At 42.8% G+C, this 6,422-nt stretch overlaps 1 pseudogene; it reads left to right on the forward strand.

Moving 5' to 3' along the window:
• Positions 1-1,830: 1,830 nt before the first annotated feature.
• LOC114114464 (olfactory receptor 2A1/2A42-like) lies at positions 1,831-2,771 on the forward strand (annotated as a pseudogene).
• The last annotated feature ends 3,651 nt before the right edge of the window (positions 2,772-6,422 follow it).

Here is a 6,422-nt window from a genome sequence, read left to right on the forward strand (position 1 = left end):
CAAAGAATTGATGCTTTTGAACTGTGGTGTTGGAGAAGACTCTTGAGAGTCCCTTGGACTGCAAGGAGATCCAACCAGTCCATTCTGAAGGAGATCAACCCTGGGATTTCTTTGGAAGGAATGATGCTAAAGCTGAAACTCCAGGACTTTGGCCACCTGATGCGAAGAGTTGACTCATTGGAAAAAACTCTGATGCTGGGAGGGATTGGGGGCAGGAGGAGAAGGGGATGACCAAGGATGAGATGGCTGGATGGCATCACGGCCTCGATGGACGTGAGTTTGAGTGAAGTCCGGGAGATGGTGATGAACAGGGAGGCCTGGCGTTCTGCAATTCATGGGGTCGCAAAGAGTCGGATACGACTGACCGACTGAACTGAAGGTGCTAACTAAATGTCTGCACCAGCAAAGATGTTATATTTGTACATGATATTTTGCAGAAGCTGTTATCCAGGACTTAGAACAAATAAACATCACCAGTTCACAGAAGCATCAAATACTGAACCACCAAATGAATGCTATACACATCTCTAAAATGACAAATTCACTAAATTACCTAAAAAAAAAAATTGGCTATCTGTAAGGCAGATATCAGTTCTTGTGTTTCTGAAGTAGGACCAAGTTGATTTTTTAATGAATTGTCATGTCTTGTCTTTTTGAATTTCACATATGGTATGTGATGCAAATGCTAAACCATCACACAAATACTGAAGCCTACCACACACTTACTCCAGGTATGGCCTTTTCCACTTATTTTGACCTAGATTTTCTCTTTTAACAGGAGTAGAGCAGTAGGGTTACAGGTAGCACATGGGAAACTACATCATCACGTGTTTCACCTGCATCCACACATACACACCACAGCCTTCAAAGCAACGTGTGAGTGCCTGACTTTACGGTCATTTACACCCTTGCACAAAAGGTCCAGATTCACAATACATAAATGCCACGCAGCACTCCCAAACCCAATTCCTACAAATTGTAGAGGTTGTTATTCAAAACAGTTGTTTGGTAAATTAGTAACTATGATGGCATTGGTACCTTCACGGCCAATGGTTGGTTTGATTTCATCACTCTTAGTAACATAAAGGTATTCACTAGAGTTCATGTGGAGCATATCCGCTGATCCCTGCTTAGCACCTTAAACAATCACATTGTCATAAAAGTTGCCCTTTATCTGTTTGTTCCTCCTGTTATCATGTAAACTGCTCTACATCTAAAGAGCAAAGGTTGATTTGCTGAAGGCAACACAGTTGATATTCCTGTTGAGAAACTGGAATTACATTTCCTCTCTAGGACTACTCTAATTCTCATCTTTGGTGTTCTTCCTTTACTGATTACTTCTACATTCCAGAAACTCTCTTAGTAACAGATGTGCAGCTTAGCACCTTGTCATCATTTAGGAATGTGCTTGGTAACTTGACACGTGCAGCTTCAGAATGATTCCTATGTCATGGTTATTTTATCTCCTCTTTTGATTGGACATTCCTTCTTCCCATCACGCATCAGTGGCTCTAGGTAACCTATCATGGTGACACAATCCCTTTCTGTAAAACTGTATGTCAGGTTATATGATTAACTTAATGTGTAACTAGTCATCATCTTAACCCATTCCAGTGTTCTTGCCTGGAGAATCCCAGGGATGGCAGAGCCTGGTGGGCTGCCATCTATGGGGTCGCATGGAATCGGACATGACTGACGCAACTTGGTGGCAGCAGCAGCAGTCATCATCTTAAAATCATGTCCCTTAAAAATGCTATTTTCTGAAATAATGTCTAGAGGTTTTCAACAATTCTGTCCTAAGTGATCCTGTTTTATAGTTTTCATAGTGAAATGGGAGAAAATCAGACAATAGTTACAGAGTTCATTCTACTGGGACTTGGTCTTGGCCCAAGGACTCAGATGCTCCTCTTTGGGCTCTTCTCCCTGTTCTGTGTCCTCACCCTGCTGGGGAACGGGGTCATCCTGGGGCTCATCTTACTGGACTGCAGACTGCACACCCCCATGTCCTTCTTCCTCTCACACCTGGCCATCGCTGACATGGCCTACGCCTGCAGCACAGTGCCCCAGATGCTGGTCAACCTCCTGAGTCCAGCCAAGCCCATCCCCTTTGCTGGCTGCATCACACAGACCTTTCTCTTTCTGAGTTTCACTCACACTGAGTATCTGCTCCTGGTGGTGATGTCCTATGATCGGTATGTGGCCATCTGCCACTCCCTCCGATATTCTGTCATTGTGAGCTGAGGAGTCGGCATCAGCCTGGTGGGGACTTCCTGGGCATGTGGCTCCCTCCTGGCGCTGGTCCATGTGGGTCTCATCCTGAGGCTGCCCTTCTATGGGCATCATGAAATCAACCACTTCTTCTGTGAAATCCTGCCTGTCCTCAAGCTGGCCTGTGCTGACACCTGGCTCAACCAAGTTGTCATCTTTTCGGCCTGTGTTTTTATCTTACTGGGGCCGCTCTCCCTGGTGCTGGGCTCCTATGCGCACATCCTGGCCACCGTCCTGAGGATCCAGTCCACTGAGGGCCACAGGAAGGCCTTCTCCACCTGCTCCTCCCACCTCTGCATGGTCGGGCTCTTCCTTGGAGTGCCATCGTCATGTCCATGGCCCCCAAGTCCCGCCACCCTGAGGAGCAGCAGAAGGTCCTTTCCCTGTCTTACAGTTTCTTCAACCCCATGCTGAACCCGCTGATCTACAGCCTTAGGAACAAAGAGGTCAAGGGTGCCCTTAGGAGAGCACCATTCAAGGAGAGTCATTTCCTGCTGGAGTGACATTTGAATCACTGCCCCCGCCTGAAGAGTTTACTTGGAACTTTGGTACTGAGTATCTACCAAAGCTTATCACTCTGTGTCTCCGAGACTAAGTCATCCAAGACACTCTGTAAAGAACTCTCTTTTCCTCCCCATAAATTAGTTAGGTTTTGCTGTATTCATTATATTTAATTCTATCAACCGTATTTACTTTTTCATTTAACTACTTGGTGAATTAAGATGATCCAGAGGGGGGAAATAATTATTTTATCCACTGCTAAGGAGCCCAAAAGGTTAAAATAGACACTCTACCTCTGACTCCACTAGGCATGTGCAATAATAGCAGAATAACAGATGTCAGTGATATAACCACATTCATAGCAATTTTTAAAAATACTGTTGCTACAGGCAGAGACCCAGAATCCATGAATAACTTTGTCCATGTTCACCCCACATTCGGATGTTTCCTCTCAAGTGTAAATCCTCTTAGAAATAGTGAAGTATAGTTTGTCAGTCGTGTCCGACTCTTTGCGATCCCACTGACTGTAGCCCACCATGCTCCTCCGACCGTGGAATTTTCCAGGCAAGAGTACTGGAGTGGGTTGCCATTTCCTTCTCCAGGGGATCTTCTCAACCCAGGGATTGAACTCAGTTCTCTCCCGCATTGCCTGCAGACGCTTTACCCTCTGAGCCACCAGGGAAGCTGTACCAAAATGCCTACTTAGACTTACGGAAAATTGATTTTGCTGATCACATCCTGTAATCTGCCTTACAATTTCTGTGATCAGAAATTGAGTCTCATATATAGCTGGCATCCCAGGGAATTGCCCAACAAAACCCATTGTCCAGTCTGCGCTGGTCTTTTGATGGCTGCTTGTTCCAAACTCTCCTCATCTTCTCAAGAAAAATATCTACGGTTCTCTCTGAATAGACATACCAAGGAGGAGTTAGCAAGTGCCGCAGCCCAACTTTGAATTGCTGGATATGAATGGAGAGCCTTACACAGAGGCAACTGAATGGAAAAAGGGGTGTAATAACAATAGTTAAAAGCATAATTAAGTACTCCATGCCACCTGCTTCACGTTGATTGATACTTTATAGAGATCATCTCCTTTTATCATCATAACAAATGCATTTTTCATTATCATCCCATTTTATAGATGCAAACATTAAGGCAATGGCAAATGTGAGACTCATATCCCAACAATATGACTCCCAAGTCTTTTCTACTAACTGAATAATGTAGTACCTCACTATCAGAGTTATTAAACTAAGAATAAGGTGAACCTATCCCAACATAGGATATGTTGGGAGGCTTTGTGTTTCTTCTCAGGCTAATGTGTGCCACAGTGAATCTGGGAGAGCTAGGTATTATTTATTGAAGGCTTCTGGTCCTGGTCAGAGAGTTCTGTGGGCATGGTTGCTAAAGATGTTCAGAATTTTGTAGCAACACAAAGAGGGTGGGGACAGAGGCTGTCGAGATTAGAGGTTTGGTTTAGACCTGCATGGTGTTAAGACCTAGAACTAGGACATTTCTAGTGTCACATACACCACTCACGTGTTCATACACATGTGTGTACAGGTATGCACACGTATTTACTGAGTGTTCACTATGGTGAGGCTCTGTTCTAAGCATCTTATGAGTATTACCTTTCTAAATCTTCATAGTAGCCCTATGAGATAGAGACTATTCACCACTTCTTAGATGAGGAAACAGAGGCACAAAGAGATTAAGTAACTTAACTAAAGCCTCACAGCTAATAAGTACTTAGTCCAGAATCAGACCTAGGCAATCTGATTACCAAACCCATAGACATACCTATATATAAAAATCAAATAGCTTGTGATGTTCCCAGAGAAGAAGGAAGCGGAGGAAAAGAAAAACTTTCAGTATCCAGTCAAAGAGAGGCCTTGAGCTTCATGAAGAAAAGGTACTTAAGTTTGTTAAAGAAAGCAATTTCACTTTATACTGGTGTGAAAATGAGGGAGCAAGAAAGGATTGGGAGTCCAAGGGTCCAGAGTAGAGGAAGAGCCTGTCAACTAGGATAGTCGAACAGAGAAAAATGCAAGAAAGAGGTAACAATGAAGCTTTAAATTGATGGTTTGCCAAATTCAAGAGCATTAGAAAGAGTGCTTGTAATTTGTGCAACATGGATATAATTTTTAATTCCAATAATTCCTAACACAATATTTAAATGGTTGTTTCAGTTTATGACAGATGTTGCTTACTACGTTGCCATGTGCAGAAGCATATCCCCTTTAGCAGCACAGGGGACCACTCAGCCTTGGAGGGAACAACGTGATAAGGGGTCCCAGCTGGAGCTCAGATTCAGCGGCCCCTTAATGAGTCAGTTGGCAGAGGCTCCAGGGGACTGACATCTCTCCCCTTGAACCTGTTCCTGCTGCTGCTACTAAGTCGCTTCAGTCATGTTCGACTCTGTGTGACCCCACAGACAGAGGCCCACCAGGCTCCCCCATCCCTGGGATTCTCCAGGCAAGAACACTGGAGTGGGTTGCCATTTCCTTCTCCAATGCATAAAAGTGAAAAGTGAAAGTGAAGTCACTCAGTCGTGTCCGATTCTTAGTGACCCCATGGACTGCAGCCCACCAGGCTCCTCTGTCCATGGGATTTTCCAGGCAAGAGCACTGGAGTGGGGTGCCATTGCCTTCTCCGTGAACCTGCTCCTAGACAACCAAATACTAAGAAAACATGTGAGACCTTCCCTTGAGCAAAGAGATTCACATTTTGTTTTCTTATTTCCAACATTTTCTGATCTTTCACCTGGGATCTATAGAACATTTCTCAATTACGTATTATCTCTTCATGTGGGGAAGGACAAGTATCAGTTTCTCTCTTTATCCTTACTGCCTTAACGCTCCTAACACAAATAAACACTCAGCAAACACTCCTTAAATAAAGGATGCTTTAACTATCAGCTGCATTTCCAAATTTTCAGTGGAGCTATCTTCTGATTGCTAATCTTCCTTAAGTCTCTCTAATTGTGAGTTATAGTTACAAAGTTTGATCATATCTGATAATTATGAAGTGCTTACTCTATGGTAAGAACTACATAAAATACTTTCAAATAATCTTTGTATCAAAATCTGTAGAGTGGGTACAATTGTTATCCTTATATAATGATTAAGAAAATGAACTTCAGGAAAGTGAATTGATTTACTCAAGGACACAAAATAAAATAAATAAATTTATTTCCTTGAATTTTATTTATTTTAAAAATCAAGGAAATAAAATGCAAGGTCAGGCAGTTTGGCTTTAAAATAATTCTAAACCACTCTTTTGTAGAGGATCTGCTGATATTCATAAACTGAATGGCTGGCATCTGTACTGTTCATAGTAGACCCTCAGGAAACTGAATGAACAAATCACAGTCCCTGTGTCCTAATTTCTACGCATAACTTACAGGCCTGGGAATGTGTTACCTTGTATCTGTTTAAGTCAAAGATCTTACTATCCCTTAGATTTATCCAGTTCTTGTTTTTAGTGTATTCTTATTTGATGAATATTAATAATCAAGAATGCAGTATTGGTCTAGGATCAGAGAGGAAAGGAGACACATTTGGGTAGAAATTTAGCATTTACTGTAAAAACTGCTAAGGCTGTTTATTCATTTCTATCACAAGGAACAGTGGTCATTCGCTTTGCAGAGGAGC

This window comes from Ovis aries, chromosome 4 (assembly GCF_016772045.2).
Source record: "Ovis aries strain OAR_USU_Benz2616 breed Rambouillet chromosome 4, ARS-UI_Ramb_v3.0, whole genome shotgun sequence".
In the NCBI taxonomy this organism is placed as follows: Eukaryota; Metazoa; Chordata; class Mammalia; order Artiodactyla; family Bovidae; genus Ovis; species Ovis aries.